The sequence below is a fragment of the Haemorhous mexicanus genome, chromosome 2 (assembly GCF_027477595.1).
Source record: "Haemorhous mexicanus isolate bHaeMex1 chromosome 2, bHaeMex1.pri, whole genome shotgun sequence".
In the NCBI taxonomy this organism is placed as follows: domain Eukaryota; kingdom Metazoa; phylum Chordata; class Aves; order Passeriformes; family Fringillidae; genus Haemorhous; species Haemorhous mexicanus.
The window spans coordinates 100859186-100874994 of record NC_082342.1 but is presented as its reverse complement, the minus strand read 5'-3'; the positions used below and the strand labels follow the sequence as shown (position 1 = coordinate 100874994).

Below are 15809 nucleotides of genomic sequence, written 5' to 3'. Positions count from 1 at the left end.
GAACCTTTAATTTTAGAAAGAATGATCATGTATCTGAGGTTGAAGGCATTTGCAAGCTTTAGATTAGCTCCAATATATCATTTGAAGACTGATATCAGTTGTGATTTTTTAAATTTTCAGGCCAAAAATTTTCATTGAGAGAATTTTTTTTTTAATTTCAGCAAAAAATGTTTGCAGTTTTTTAAAGATGTTCCTCAGAAGAAAGGAACATTTTTTCAGCTGTAGTGAAAACTAGTGCAGTGGTCATGTGATAATTCTGTGAAGAGTTATATTGTGTAGAGTAGGTGTTTGAAGTTTGGAAAGGTAGAATTCCTGTAGTCAGGTGTTCTAGAAGTCAGGAATGATGCTATGACTCTACCATACTGTGACTAACACTACATCTGGGAATGCATCCCTGGTTTCCAGATGTTTGTGTGCTACTCAGTGTGGTCATCATATTTACATTTAAGTACACATTAAACCATGAGGGGATAAAAAGCATCATATTAATGTATGCTGGATCACAGGCATGGAGTCTGCTCTGTTTGAAGCACTATGAAATAAATGTAAACATTTAAAACTATAAGAAGTACAGATGTAGCTTGTAAAAACTAACCACTATAAGGACACACTGATAGCAATTTATTTAATGAACATTGTGGCTTTTTTAGTGAACAAGATTCCAATTTCTTATTTAGATGGCAAGCAAGTATTGTCCCTCAATTCTCCTCAGAGTTAGAGTTAACAGAGGTCATTCCTACTAGAAATAAGAAGTAAATCAGACAAATCTGCTTTCAGCTGTGTTCTCTGCTGCCCTGGTCCAACAAGGAGCAAAAGCGATTTAAACAAGACAAATTTTAGTTAATAGCCCAGCAATAAGAAAGGGAGGAAGAGCATGTACCAATGATTCCAGAAAGACTATGTTCTTAAATATACTGCTGGAGAAGGATGAAGAATGTAGGCATGAAGATTGTACAAGGCACAGAGGTCAGCATGATATAAGACATACAGCTGGAAGTGGGAGAAAGAGATAAAGAATGCAATTAAGTGAAAGAATAGAAGATGTCTAGGGAGTAGAAGGAAATAAAAGCAAGACATAAGTAATTGTGGGTAAGATAATATAGGGCCTTGAAGGTGAAAATGAAGACTTTAATTTGTAACTGTACTAAGTAATCTCTATACCTTCATTATAAATAACAAAGAGTTAATAGTGTGCAGTAGCCCATTTGTCCTTAAGGCTTTCTCAAGCATTTTTTAGGGAGTGTAGATGAAGTGTGAGGAAATAGTCTATAAGTTAATGATGTATATACTGAAATAGTAAAAGCATTTACTTTTTTTTGAGGCTAAGCACTCTGTCTCATGAGGATTGGTAGATGATGTGACAGACCTAACATCACAGCAAAAACTCTTCAAATATTTAGGATGCTACATGTCTAAATTTAAAACCTCATGAAGATAGTGGAAAGAAGAATCAGCTGCAAATGTGGCCTTTGGCATGTCTCTCAAAGTAAAGTTTTCTTTAGGAATACTGATGACAGAGTTTCATCTTCTGTCCTAGTATTGCATAAACTAGTAATTCTAAAGTGTTTGGACAATTTATTACTGTGCCTTTCTCCTGTCAATTGATTTTTTTCCCCTATCAACTTAGCAATCTTAGTTGAAGATCAAGTATGCTTGAAGGATGATTGTTAACCTTGAGTAGGGTGGTGGAAGGCTGTTTTAGTGATATCTTTATATGTACAGGTCCTCTTTAGAACTGATTTTACTAGGTGACAGCCTTAATTTTCTTTAAGATGATTAATATTTAGTACAGTAACTTCCCTGTTACTCTGATTTTGTTTAAATAATACAGTGCTAATGAATGGTGAATAAAATGTTCTGTTACTTAGAAAAGGCCTTCAGTGTAGTTTTTCTCAGAAATTTTGAGATGTGTCTATTATTTGCTAGAACAATTCAGTCTCACCAGCTTTCACACCATTTTTAAAAATCTGCCAATTGAGTCCTTAGCTTCTCTGTCTGAGTTGGGTATGTGATCTTGCTTTGTGTAAAGTGATTACTAGTAAGAGCTTCAGGCTCAATGTCAGTCCAAGGATGAAGAAATCCATCACAGAATGCTGTATTTTAATAAAAGGATTTCAGTTACCCGGCAGTATAAAGACATAATAATGCATGTGACATGCTGTGGTGTATTGCTTTAGGATCAAACTGAACACTGGAATAATAGCAGCATTGAGAAGAAAGGAAAAATAGGATGTCTGATTTGAGCATCATTTTTTTTCTATTGATTTCTATATTTAGCAGAGTGTATGGCATGTCAGACTGTGGTTATAAAGACCTGTAAAAGAAAGTACTTGGATTCCTTGCATGTTAGGAATCAAGCAGCATGAGATGCATAAACTTGCACGGCGTTGGATGGATCCTAAGGAAGATCTGCTCCCAGATGCAGATGTTGTCATTTGTGTTAAAAGCTTGTTTGCAGACCTACAAAAGAGCTGAGAGAGGTGACAGCAGGTGGGGGATCCCAAGTCTCTCCTTCCCAACAGTTCCCACATCTGTTAAAGAAGTAATCATCCATCAGGTGCCCATCTCCATATGGTCAGGGCAGCACAGAGTCCCAAAGGTAGACAGAAGCTCAGATTAAGAACTCAAAGGGAGGGACAGCCTGTTCAGGCCCTCCCAGGGCTGTCCCAGAAGCGTGCTATCAAGGTAAATCAGTGCTCCTCAGTCCAAAACCAATGATTTTGGACTGAGGAGAGATGCAGCCTAGGGTGTGGCACTCAGTATGGGATGCAGAGGAAGAGAATTTGGGGTTTGATCTGGATTTATCACAGGGAAATAGAGGGATAAGAGGATAAAAAGCATTGGATGTGTAAATAGGTGACACATTCATTTGTCTGGCCATGCACAGCTCCTTACCAGTGTAGTGTGTCCTGTGTTAGCAAATTCCACTTCTAACTCTTCCAGGCTGAAGGGCATCTGGTCTGTGGCTTCTGTGTGAGTGGCCAGCAACCAGACCCAGGCAGAGGCCCATGTGTTCATGGTTCCAGCAGCTCGAGCAAGCACGGATCAGGGTGCTGGCAACTGGGCAAAATGAGGTGCCAGCCCACAGCCTGGGACTGCCGGTCACAGGGGCCAGCCCAGGCGTCTGCAGAGCCAGTGGCCAGTCTGAAGTGCAGTCCTGTAAGCACTAGAGAAGAGGCAGCTGAATGACCCTGTGGGTCCTTGGGAGTGCTGAGTATAACTGCATTGATCTGTGTCTAGCCTTATGTGGATATAGATATATAGAGATATATAGCGATATATAGCAATATATATATATATTTATGTGTGTGTTTTCTGGTGCCTGCTGGGAGATATGTGCTCAGCCTTGCTACTGTTTGGCCTGGGGGCATGGAGCTGTGGCTGCCTCCTCTTTTTCAGGCTATTAGAGGAGGCTCTATCCCCAAAAAGCAGTAACCCATTCCCTAGCATCACATGTTTCTCTCTATACAGGGAGATTGGATAACCTGGTCATGTTCCAGGTAGGTATCATGATCCTTCTGTTTCAGTCTCCTAATCAACTGCCTCCTTTTTAAACATCTCTCACAGCAGTTTGAGCTGCACTGCATGCCAGAAAATATGCAAAATATACATGGAACTGTGCCCCTATTCTGTTGGCCCTTCCCCTCCCCATACTACTCAAAGGTGGGGGATGTTTTCTCAGTTGAGGTAGTCACCATAAAAGTCTATTTTAATTTCTAACTTTATGCTTTTTATATATTTATGAAAATAAGTTTGTAAATACTTCTTTATTTTTCACTTAGAATTTCTCTCACTACTGTGTCTTCCTTCTTGCTTCAAGAGGAAGAAAAGGAATAGATTGTTTAAGCAGAATCTGGATTTTCTCTTTACAGAGCAGTAAATGTTCTGAAATGAACTGCAGATGTGTATGTTGTAAAATTGCTTTTGTTTGGCGGGTTAATAAATCTTAGTCAAAGATCTGAATGACTAGAGATATTAAAAGCTTGTGTTGTCTGACAAAACCAAACAAGCCAACCATCTTTTTGCATTTCTTTATAAATACAGCAAAGGGATCAGTATTATTTAGATTGACCATGTCTCTTCTTTTATTTGCAAAGCCTTTTTCTGTGGGTCTTCCATAGTTTGTGTGGCTTTTTCGGGTGGGTTTTTGTGTTTGTTTGGTGTGGAAAACATAAACCAACATCAGCTTAATTGGCAAATGTTTAAAATGCTGTATTTCTTCAGGAAGTACCCATGTTCATGGTGTAGACACCTTCCATTAATCTTTGCAGCTATGAATAACCCTAGGAATTTTGGAGAATTTAAATCAGTTTTTTCAAACCAGACCTACATTGATGTTGTGGGGTAACTGTCATGTCACTTTCATGCCTAGACATATGAGACAAGTCTACCCTATATTCACCCTGCAATGAGGATCCTTCCAGCAGGTGGATTTAGGTGCTCAGTTGTCCCTGGATCCCAGTCTTGCTCTTCTGTCATTCCACAGAGTCTCTCCTGTGCACACACAGACAGATCTCTTGGACAGCCCCAGATGCCACAATCTTTACAGCAGCTGGCCAAGGCTGCCTGTGCCTACCCTGTCCCTCCAAGAGCCAGGACTGTCTGTGCTTTTGCCCATAGGGTCATGCCTGGCTTTCAGGATACTTCACCTACTTGCCAGCTGCTCCAGCATGCTCTTTGCTAGCCCTCACACCCTCACTTGCCCACCTGTCATCTGTGGGCACGTGGGACTCCTGGTCCCATGGCAGGACTGACACTCCATGCACATGTCTGTGCACAACAGTAAACAAAAAACTGTTAGAAATGGAGTTTAATTGGAGGAGACAGGACAAACTAAACAGATTGATGCAGGAATGGCCAAGAACAGACAGCCCCTGCTGACACCCCACCAGCCCCTTCTGTCTCACATTCCCATAGGGTGCTGTGACCTATGGAGCTTCTGTTGGCATGTTTGTGTGGTTCTGGCCTTGTGGCACAAGGAGTGGCTGGACCAGGGCCTCACAGGGCTGCTGGGGCTCATCCTGCCCCATCAGGCAGCACAGGAATGAGCTTCTGGTAGGCTGATGGGGTGTGTGGCTGCTGGGGTGTGTCTGGGAGCATCTGGCCCAGGGTGTTCCAGGCTCCCCCTGTCTGCCCTTGTTGTTTATGCCATTCTTCTTCCCCTGTACAGTTCTATCACATAAACGAATGTGTGTGTGCATATATATATATGTATTTCTGCCTATGAAAGTGTTCAGATCCCTCTCTGTAGAAACTTGTCAATTTTAAGTGCTTATGTTCCATACATGCTCTTTAAAAAAGTATTAATACGATCTTTCATAACCACCGAGTATTTGGAAGGAGAGATTCTTATTAATTGAGATCAGCCTACCTGAACTGTGTTCCTTTTCTTCAAGGAAGGTAGTCAGGAAGGCAACCAAAGCAGAAGGAAAACTTTTTTAGTTGATAGGGAAAGTAGAAAAACATGAAGAGAAACTAGACTGGAAGCCTATTGTAATACCACTACAAAGCACAAGAACATCTGTTTTAGAGAAGCATTTTGAGTGTCATGAGAACATCTTTGCTTTTCATCAAGGTGTAAGATACTGGGGATCTATGTGAACTAGCCAAAAGGGTAATCGTGGCTTGATTTTGTAAGATTTTCTTCTTGTTACTTTTTGTAACAAAGTTAAAATATGACCTAGTTGAGCATGTAATAACAGTGTTTCTAGACAGAGTAATTGTTTCTTTCCAGTGTTAATCCATCATCTTGATATCTAGTAGAACTACCTGTTAAATTCCTAGTTTTGTTGTCAATGAGGAGGCTGTTCTCAATGGCTTTAAAAGTGTTGAAGTGGGTTTTTTCTGCAGCTGCAGGGTCAATGGAGAAAAAAGAATTTTTAGTGTCTTTTCTACTGTTCTGCTTGCTAAGACTAGAACTTACAAACCTTTGAAGACTATAAAACAGGTATTTTTAGCCACACCTTCAAGATCTGCCGACCCAGAACATAAATCCCAGAGTCAGTCTTTATGTGTGTATGAGATTTTCAGTCCTCAATCTTTAGACATATTTGCTATTTGATTTATCAAATTTCTCCATTCAATGATGAATCTTACCTATATGCTCACTAGAGGCAGCTGGAATCAATTAGCAAAGACTTGAAATATAATAAAAATAGAATATAATAGATCACTACAACTTCTTAAAAAAAAACAAAAACAAAAGTAGGAAAAAAAAATGTACCTGCACCATTCCTGGTGTGCTGAATTAGAAAGTTTAAGATTCTCTTTTGCTTGTTCATCTGACAGGCAGCATGTCCTCTTTTTGTTTTTTTTTTTTTAATCACAGCATATTTTACCTGGTAGCCAGAACATATAATTCAGTGGACTGTATGGCAGTGATACTTTTTCACCTTGACACACCTGCTGCAGTCTGGTTTCCCTAGGGAATCTTTATATAAAGTCTGGGTGCTGAAGCTTCCAAGTTATCAGTAAAATGCTGCTTGTAGCACTCAGTTGCTTGTCAGTTTATCCAGAATCTTGGCAATATCTCGGCATCTATTTCTGAACTGATTGTATTAGAGGTACTTTCTTTCAGGTCATGAGTTTTCATGGTTAGAGCAATGTAAAATCGCTCTTTCCAGCAGGCCATGGTAGTTTAACTTGTGTATAAATACACATAATTTATTTTTAAACAGAAGAAAAGCAGAATGGACTGTGTTTACACAGAGCAAACTCAGATTATTTTTTTTTTTCCAAACGAGTGTGTCTTATAAGCACATTAACTCTCATTCAGGTGCTTCTCTGTAATTTGACTGCAGGCATTTGCAGAGAAGGCAATTTGTCTTTGATTTAACTATGAAGAAATGTGTTTATATCAGTATTGGGGTGTCTGGTACACTTCCTAATGGGGTGCTTTATATTCTCGTCATAGGTTTTCTAATGATCACTTAGCATTAAATTTTGTCTGTATTTTTTGCACATTTTTCATTCAGACCTTTAAATTTACAAGTTCCATTACAGTGCCGTCTGTCTCTGCAATGAATCTAGCTGCACACTTTTGAACAGGAAAGAAAGCCCAATTGACTTATTTCCTGTGGTCACAAAAAAAGGTAGTTACAATGTCTGGTGGACACTGAGTTGACCATGGGCCAGCAATGTGCCATTGCAGCTAAGGTGGCTGATGAGGAAGAGTCTTGCCAGCAGATTGAAGGAATTGATCCTGCCCCTCTACTCAGCACTGGAGCAGTTCTGCACTTCCCAATACAAGAGACATTGAGCTGCTGGAGGGAGTCCAGCAAAGGGTCACCAAGATAATTAAGGGATTTCAGCATATCACATTTAAGGAAAGGCAAAGTGAGCTTGGAGAATAGAAGGCTCAGGGAAACATTAATGCAAGTAAATACCTGAAGGGAGAATCCAAAAAGCCAGGCACTCTTTAGTGGTCAGAGGCAATGGACACAAACTTAAAGACAGGAGGTTTCCTCTGAGCATCAGGAAACTCCTTTTCCCCATGAGGTTGACTGAGCACTGTTGCAGGTTACCCAGAGTCTCACTCCTTAGAGATACTCAAACACTGCCTAGACCTTGTCCTGGGCTGTAGGTGTCCTTGCTTGAGCAGGAGGTTGGCCCAGGTGACCTTCAGAGGTTGCTTCCAATCTCAGTCATAAAATCACAGAATCACGGAATATTCTGAGTTGGAAGGGATCCACAAGGAGCCTGAGTCCACCTCTTAAGTGAATGGCCCATACAGGGATCAAACCCACAACCTTGGCATGATAACACCATACAATAACCAGCAATTCTGGAATCATGTGATTCTGAGTCCATTCAATACTTATGTATCATTTGCACATTTTCTGTATATATATGTATATTGTGTGGGGTCCATTAAAAAGCAATAATTAGTTAATAATTGCATAGCAAAATAATGTGGCAACAAGCTTTAGAGTAACAATTCAAAAAGTTTCAGAGACATGGACGCAGCTTAAATGGGAAATTAGCTACCCTCATCCCTTTTCTAAAGACTCACTCAAACTGTTGAAGGTCAGCAAATGCAGGATACTTCAGATCAGCAGATTCATTAAGTGGTTTTTACTTTTAATATAAAGTTATTATTGTGCTGGATGAGCAACTAGTTTTCACTTAAGCATATGGCCTGATAAAGTGTTTTGAGGACTTTGCCCATGAGAGGTTGTTTTACAGGCAAATATGTGGTAGTTTTCCTTTTGAATTAGTCTGCCATCTGTCAGCTTTATACCCTGTTGAATCTGAACATTATTTGTGGTTGAAATATACAGAATGGGAGGTGTTTTTAGATAAAAAATTATATTAAGAAAAGCTAATGAGAACCCAGATACTGATTAACTTGTTTCTTTGAAGAACTGAGTACCCAAAAGCAGTTAGAGCAGAAGTTGTGTGACAAGCATAGTAACAAGTTGCTGATACCATGGCTGGTATTCCCAAAATAATGTTCATGTTAAGCCTGTGTCATGGCTCTTTTAGTTACTGATCTAACATATCTCTTAAACTCAATAAGCCTTATGCCCCAGAGAGATAGACTATCTGTATGGAGGCCATATACACCATTATTTATCCATATGCATACATACACAGAGTTAAATAAACACGTTTTTCTATTTTTGTTCATTGTTTACTCTTATGGATTCATTTATATGCACGCCCTATTCCTTTCATGGAAAAGGACCTGTTACTCTTTCTGTAAGCATACCTGAGTCAAAAATAAGAGCCCTTGGTTGAAGTGACTGTTAGCATTCTCTTATCTGGTAGAGCAGGTCTAATAGAAAAATAGGGACAGCTTGATAACTGTGTGTCAACAATGCATTTTAAAAAGTGCGGTATATAAAATAGCTAGACCATATTAGGGGAATTTGAACAAAAGCATGTTGAAATATTTTGAGATTAAGGCTTCAATAACTTTCTACATGTGCATTCATTTTTTAAGAATATATTAATTTTATAATTTACAGAAATATTCAGGCTTGGAGTTTACAGTGGTAAGAAATTTTCTAGAGGAGCAGCCTGTTTTAATGGTTGATTCACATAAAACTGCTTGATATTCACTGGCTTTTCTTCGCTGTATTTTTCGTAGGTCAAAATACCTAGGTAACTATTGCTTCCCTGAAATAAACAAAGGAAGCTGATAAAAACAAGCTAAAGATTAATGTGAAAAACACAGTTTCTCTACTGGAATCTAAAAAAAACAATTATGACTTTTTTAAACTTTTCTCTTAATACATAATACATTCTTATTAAAAATTTTGGTTTTACCAGTAATAATTGTATTGATCTAGTAGAACTTGACTGAACTTACAGTTAATCCTTCATTCAGGGTTAGGAGAGTGGGTCCATTGAATTGATTATTTCTCATAATAAATAGTTCCAAAAGGAACTATATCATACATAGGGCATATAGAAATAGGGGCTCTATAATGAATTATTTTACTTTTGGTGGTAGAGTTCACATTTTTTTGAAATATTGTATTTAGCAGACTGAAATAATTTCTTAGGTAAAGAGAATTATGAAAGAAATTTTGAGTTCTGGGTTTCATTTTTTTGCAGAGTCAAAGCAGCTGTGCAAACCAAGAGGCTGAGAAATCATCTTTTGAAATCACAGGGCAGTTACTTAAATAGATCCGGTTACTGATGTAATGAGGCTTTTCATTTCAGATGTGATATTTTTAGATTGATGTAGCAAAAAAAAATTCTGGAATTATGACATTCCTTACCATAACCTAATGGCCACAGGTGGGCTACTGTTGAAGGAGCACATTTATAAATACTTGCGCAGCTGTTTTGTGGGTTTACATGTGCAGTCCGCTAGAGGCATGCCAGGTATAAGATGGTAGGTTGAAGGGATGAACCTGTATGATTCAGATCCTACCCAACAGGAACATTTATATTCCTCTTAACTTTAGGAGTTAATATTTTTTCTAACTTAGTTTTGTACATTCTTCTCCACTTTCTTCTGAAAATCTATATTGAGAAGAGAGAATTGCCATTTTTAATGTGGTTTGGGGTTTATTTCCCCTGGAGTTGAAATACATAGAAAATACTTAGTAGAATTTTGTTAGTGTTTTGTTTGTTTTGTTTAAAGGTGGTAGTTTCTGGCTTTGTGCTTGGAGTTTTATGCTAATAATCTTAAATATTTTCTACAATAACTTTCAGCCTTGAATTTTGAGAGAAAGGCTCTTTTCTTCCTGATCAGGAAGAGTTAAAGTGTCATGCAGCTATATCTCACCAAGTCACTCCAGACTGGTGACACATTTATGTACAGTTCAGTGAGAAGCTTGTACTGAATAGAAAAAAAAGGACCTTTTTCCATGACGTTTTTGCACTCCCAATGAAAACCTGTAAAAGGTTAATGCCTTTTCTGACTCTTTCTCTCTTTATTGAAGAAATTAGGAAATGACCTTATGTCTGAAGCATATGTAGGCTGTTATTAACACTTCCATCCAAGATTATACAATCATTAAATAATGTTTAGATCAAATTCATGTAAATTTCACTATGCAAACTGATCTTTCTGTGTGGGAAAATAACACTGGTCAAGGAGGCATTATAGAACAAAAACAAACTATTGCCAAAATAGATTTTTAAAAAATGAGCTTGCTCCATGAGAATCAAGTGCCTTCTGCAGCTCCTGCTGAGCAGCTCCTGCTGAGGCAGTTGTAGGAATGTGATGGTGTCCAGTTACCCAAAACAAACAGGAAGGGTACGTGCTCTGGCAACCTGCACCTGTGGGTTTGTCCACATTCCCTGTGGCAAAAAGTTCACTGCTTTTATTCAGGAAATACTTTTTGTGCCTACTTCCAGTTTCAGTTCAAGACTTAGAATTTGGATGCATCAAAACTTCCTCCTTTGGGTGTACCTGGCTTTTATCTCTGATGTGTTTGTTCATCAAATGGGCCCAGCCTCTTCTCCAGGATGCAGAGTAATCTTTCAGTAGGCAACAGGCAGAAGGTAGAACACAAGAAACTCCTAGATCCTTGGAAAACCATTTCCACCATAGGGCTGGTTTCACCGTATGGTTTCACCATATGGGAGCAGGTGTCCAGGAGGAATCTGAAATCTGCATACTTAAAAATGCTCAAAGCTCACCTGGCCAAGGACCTGAGCAGCCTGCTTTGGCTGAACATGTGTTGAATAAGGTGCTTCCAAATGGCCTTCAGGCACTCACTCAGTGTATTTTATCCTACAGTTCTGAGCTCTGCATGCAAGGTGCATTCCTTGAATGTGTTGTGTATTACATGTCAAAGAAGTCACTGGGTGTGATAAAGATAGTTCTTTGTAGAAGGGAAGGCAGCACAAATTAACTATTTCATTGTACAGAATGACTTTTTAGGCCAGTTTTAGAGATAAGTGGCCTAAAACTCATAAAACTCTAGCATGTTATGCAATATGAGTAGCCTTAGGAGAGAACATCTTGAGTATTTGCCTTGTGTTCTCCATTAAAGAACAAAACCCTTCTATGGCTAATCCAAGCTGCAGTTGATTGAGTTAGATTTCTGCTGCAGGGATAATTGGACTCTGTTTCAGAAATGCCTGAGAATTTCTTGAGGCCTGTAACACAAGTTACCATACAAAGTTCCCAGTGTGCTGTCCTCTAAACACACAGTGCTCTGTGAAAAGAGTGCTCCAGCCATCTGGAATGATCAGAGTAACCCTGCATGTAAATGTGACCTTCTCCCTGCCTCACAGATCCGCTGTATCTGGGCCTGACTGTCACTCACAGAAACATTTTCTTTCATTTGATCGAGTCTTGAAAACAAGCAAGAAATATGAAATTTCTCTTCCTTCTTCTCCTTTCAAACCATTTTATTCCTTCTGGCCTTCCTTGAGATAATGTTCCATGAACTGGTTTTTAAGAGAGGAACTGCTGGTGTGGTCTGAAATGTAAAGTGGCATTTCTGTGAGAGCTAGAAACCCAGAGTGATCTAATTATGTGCAGATGTAACACTTTGTTTTTCTTCTTTCCTTTTTGAAATTATGCTAATTATTTTTTTTTTGTACATTTTATGGTAAATAACCTGATTCTTATATTGGTCTGCAGCATGCTCTTAGTAGTGAGTTAATAAAAATCTGAATTAAAAAGCATATGTGCATGTAATTTCCAAACAGTTCTTGATATGAATCACTGACTCATAAAGAATGGTGGTTGTAGTTAGTATTCTGAATATTCTGGTGCTTAATTACGTTGATTTTTAGTTTCCAGTTCATTCATTTCTTATAGCATTTCAAAACATCTTGGCTTACTCCTCATTTTCCTTAATGGAACCAAGTTGAGGGGCTGTAAGCTGCATTACTTACTTAACAGCATATTTATTATGATTCTGTTATCCCTGGCTGGTCCAATTGGCACATCTTTAAAATAAAATGAAATGTAATTTATTATTGTATTCACTATTGGAATTTTTCCCAGCTATTTCTGGAAGGAGTGTAAGTTCAAAGATTAGGAGAGAAACATTAAATACATTATTTCATTATTGTTTTTTTCTTAATTCATCAGAGAATTAACACAGTAGGAGACCATAACTGCAAATAATGCAGCTGCTTAAAATGGATTAATTCAATAATGTTTAAGTAACTCTGATGGTAAATGGGTCACCCAGAAATATATTTACCTCTTGTTTCAGATATTTGGACAGTGAAAACATAAGAAAAAAGAAAATATAAGTTGAGTTAAAAAATAGCCCAGCATCTATCTTATGATGTTAAAATTGTTGTTTCCTCTCTCTCTTTTTGTGAGTTTCCACCACCTCCCATAAATGACAAACAGCCCCTTTTAAACATCTCAGTATTTTGTATGGGATATGGATGGATCTGTGTTGTATTCTGAATTATATTATAGTTCTTAAAAATTTCTGGGTCACTCACCTGGCTAGTAGAGTTGTTTAGTGCTGGAATTATTTTGAAAATCTAAAAAAAAAATTGAGCAAGGAAAAAATTACAGAAGTTGTTGGACAAACCATGATTGCAGTAGTAATACCTTTCAGACTGATAAGTTACTTCTTAGATGCTATTTAGTTTTGAATTTTAACCAAGTAGTATGGGCTAGTTTTTCACAAAGAAAATAGTAAAATCACTTCTGGCAATGAACAGTCCGCAAGTTATCTGTAGAAGTGGAAGGCCTGAGCACGTCTTGGTTTACAAAAATCAGCTGTCATTCTGATATCCATGTGATCTGGCTGTACTTGGTGAATTTCTTCCTGCAGCCTGTCTTGGGGCTTTTTTTAGAGATGGAGTAAAATTTAAATTAGTCCTTAGATAGAATGAAATTTAAATTAGTCCTTAAACATTTATAGAAGACTTTATTTTGACCAGTTGATTAGATTAGGAAGGGGAAAAACATCAATTAAAAATGAAGAAGCTACAGAGTATGAGATGCAATCCATAAGAAGCCCAAAACATAATATGTCACATTCTGATACCAAATGTTTCTGTGTCATTTGTGGGCAGGTGATAAAAACTTCCTTTTCATTCTTTCCTTATAGAACAATGGATGGTAGTGTTAAACTTGCAGATGAATTCTGTGTGTATAAATCATGATATCTTTAGTCTCATCCTTCAGTCTGTTTTACAGCTGATATAGTTGTGTCATATGTGGTCAAGGATACTTGTTAGATAAGCAGTTCCTATGCATATATATTATATTCACAGGTCTTCCTAAATCTTAATTTTAAAACTGATTTTAATCTTTTATCCTTCCAGCCTTCTTGGTTATCACTAACTGCAGTAACACTTACGGATATCCCTGTTAGTCACATAATTATTCCATCCAGACTTTTGCAGGATAGGGTAGAGAGGGCCTACTGTATATACCAAGAGCTTAACTAACACTCTTTTCTTATATTATTGCATTTAATATAGGAGGATGAGGTAATGAGGTGCTCCAGTAATATTATTTCTTCCTCTGGTTACGTGATTATTTTTTTTTTCTAGATTCATAGACTGAAATATAAATTAATACACTTTGCTATACTTTTTAAAGCATTTAGTTAATTCCAAAGTGAGAACTGTCCTATATTAGCATGACCTTTTGAGAGATCTCATAGGAGTAGTATTGATCAGTGACACAAGTTTTAGAAATAATGCACAGAAGCAGCCAGAATCTCAGCTGAAGTCTGTATAAATCTCATCTGTCTTTCAGTTGGAGTGATGCTGATGTTGCAATACTTACGCAAAATGGAAAAGAACTTGGCTGCTTTCATATCTCTAAATTTAGTGTGTGGGTGGTCCAGGACAGTGAAGAGTTTATAACATCTCTGTGTATTAATAAATCCATTTTGTATGTGAACCTTTGTAAACCTTTTATCATCCATTAAAAATGTGACTGTGTCGTTGACAATAAGTTTCAGTAAAAGGAAAGATTTAAGGAAGACCTAGTACACTTATTTCCTGTAACATGCAGGACCCTGTAATTATGGGTCATTTGCCTGGTTTCTTTGGTAATTAAGAGTTTTAATTGTGTTGAGTTCCAGGGAATTAGTTAAGCTTTTCTTTATGCATACTGCCTTCCTTAATCATCTGCTCCTCTCATACAGTAGCTTGGTGATATCATGGAAGTTAGTTAGGTCTTTCAAGGCAGAGCGGTGAAGTACATTCTTTTGTATGAGCTGGATCAGAAAAGGTTTCTGAAAGGCCTTGATAATGCTCTTCTGTGCAACATTTAAGCTTATTCTTCAAAAAGCAAAGCCTGTCAGAGTTTCATTTTTTGTCCTCAGAGTGCTTAAGGTCATGAACTAAGTTATTGTTAAGAACAAAACCTATAGGCAGAGCCATGCTTCCATTCTAATAGCAATTGTACGAAGCTTTCCAGGATCTGCTGGTTACATATTTGTAATCATTATCATTTGATAATGATCAACTTTTGAAAGTATCACATTGTTCAAATGGGAATGCAGTGACTATATGAAGGAAATGAACACAAAAGACATTGGTGTGATTCCTTTGGCTCACTAAAAAAATATTAATTAGGTTTTACTTTATTACATGCAAGGTAGAAAGCACCTTTTACTTTTCACTTCACAAACTCCAAGTTGTTGCTGATATGTGGAAAGGCAAGAATCAATATTTTAAAAAGAAAGGAAATCAGGAGAGGGTTCTTTCATTTTTTCCTTCCACAGTCCATATATACCATAGATAGGTATATATATAGGGCAGACATTTTATACATATTGCAATTTTTTTTTTTTAAATGTAATAAAGCTTTTGCAAGTTGCAACTTGTTCCCTTAGAGCACAGACAGAACAAACACTGTGCATCCTTTATGTTCTGCAGTGAAATAGTTGTGTGTTTCAGAACCTAAAAGGTGTGCAGTATGATGTTGTATGTTCTTAGAATCATAGAATATTCTGAGTTTGAAAGGACTCACAAGGATCATCAAAGTTCCTGAGCCTGTCCTGGCCCTGCTCAGGACAGGCTCAGGAATCACACCATGTGCCTGAGAGCACTGATTATTATATGTAAGGAAAATTGCCCTAACCATCCCAACATCTGTTTTCAATTACTAAAATCACTCGTCACAGTGATTTTGGCATTAGTAATAGTAGCAGTGCTAATATTGATAATAAATGCAGTATGAATTGGAGAAGTGTTAGAAACCATGTGTTAGTATAGGTCAGAATTTTTCAGGTCCTTGGATGCCAAGAGTTGCTTTGGGTTATCCATGACCAAAAATCCGAACTGAATTTGCAGGTCATGGACAGAAAGAGGCAGGAAGAGATGCTTCATTATATAAATTCTGGAATGAGCTCCAGAAACATTGTCTTTCATTATATAAAATTTCAGACCATATGATTTCTATATGT

The 15809-nt window shown here is 37.7% G+C and overlaps 1 protein-coding gene across 2 annotated transcripts in view; it reads left to right on the top strand.

Annotated features, from left to right (window-relative positions):
* The window catches only part of PUDP (pseudouridine 5'-phosphatase), a 65396-nt gene that overhangs the window by 48246 nt on the left and 1341 nt on the right, over positions 1 to 15809 (top strand). The window lies entirely within an intron of this gene.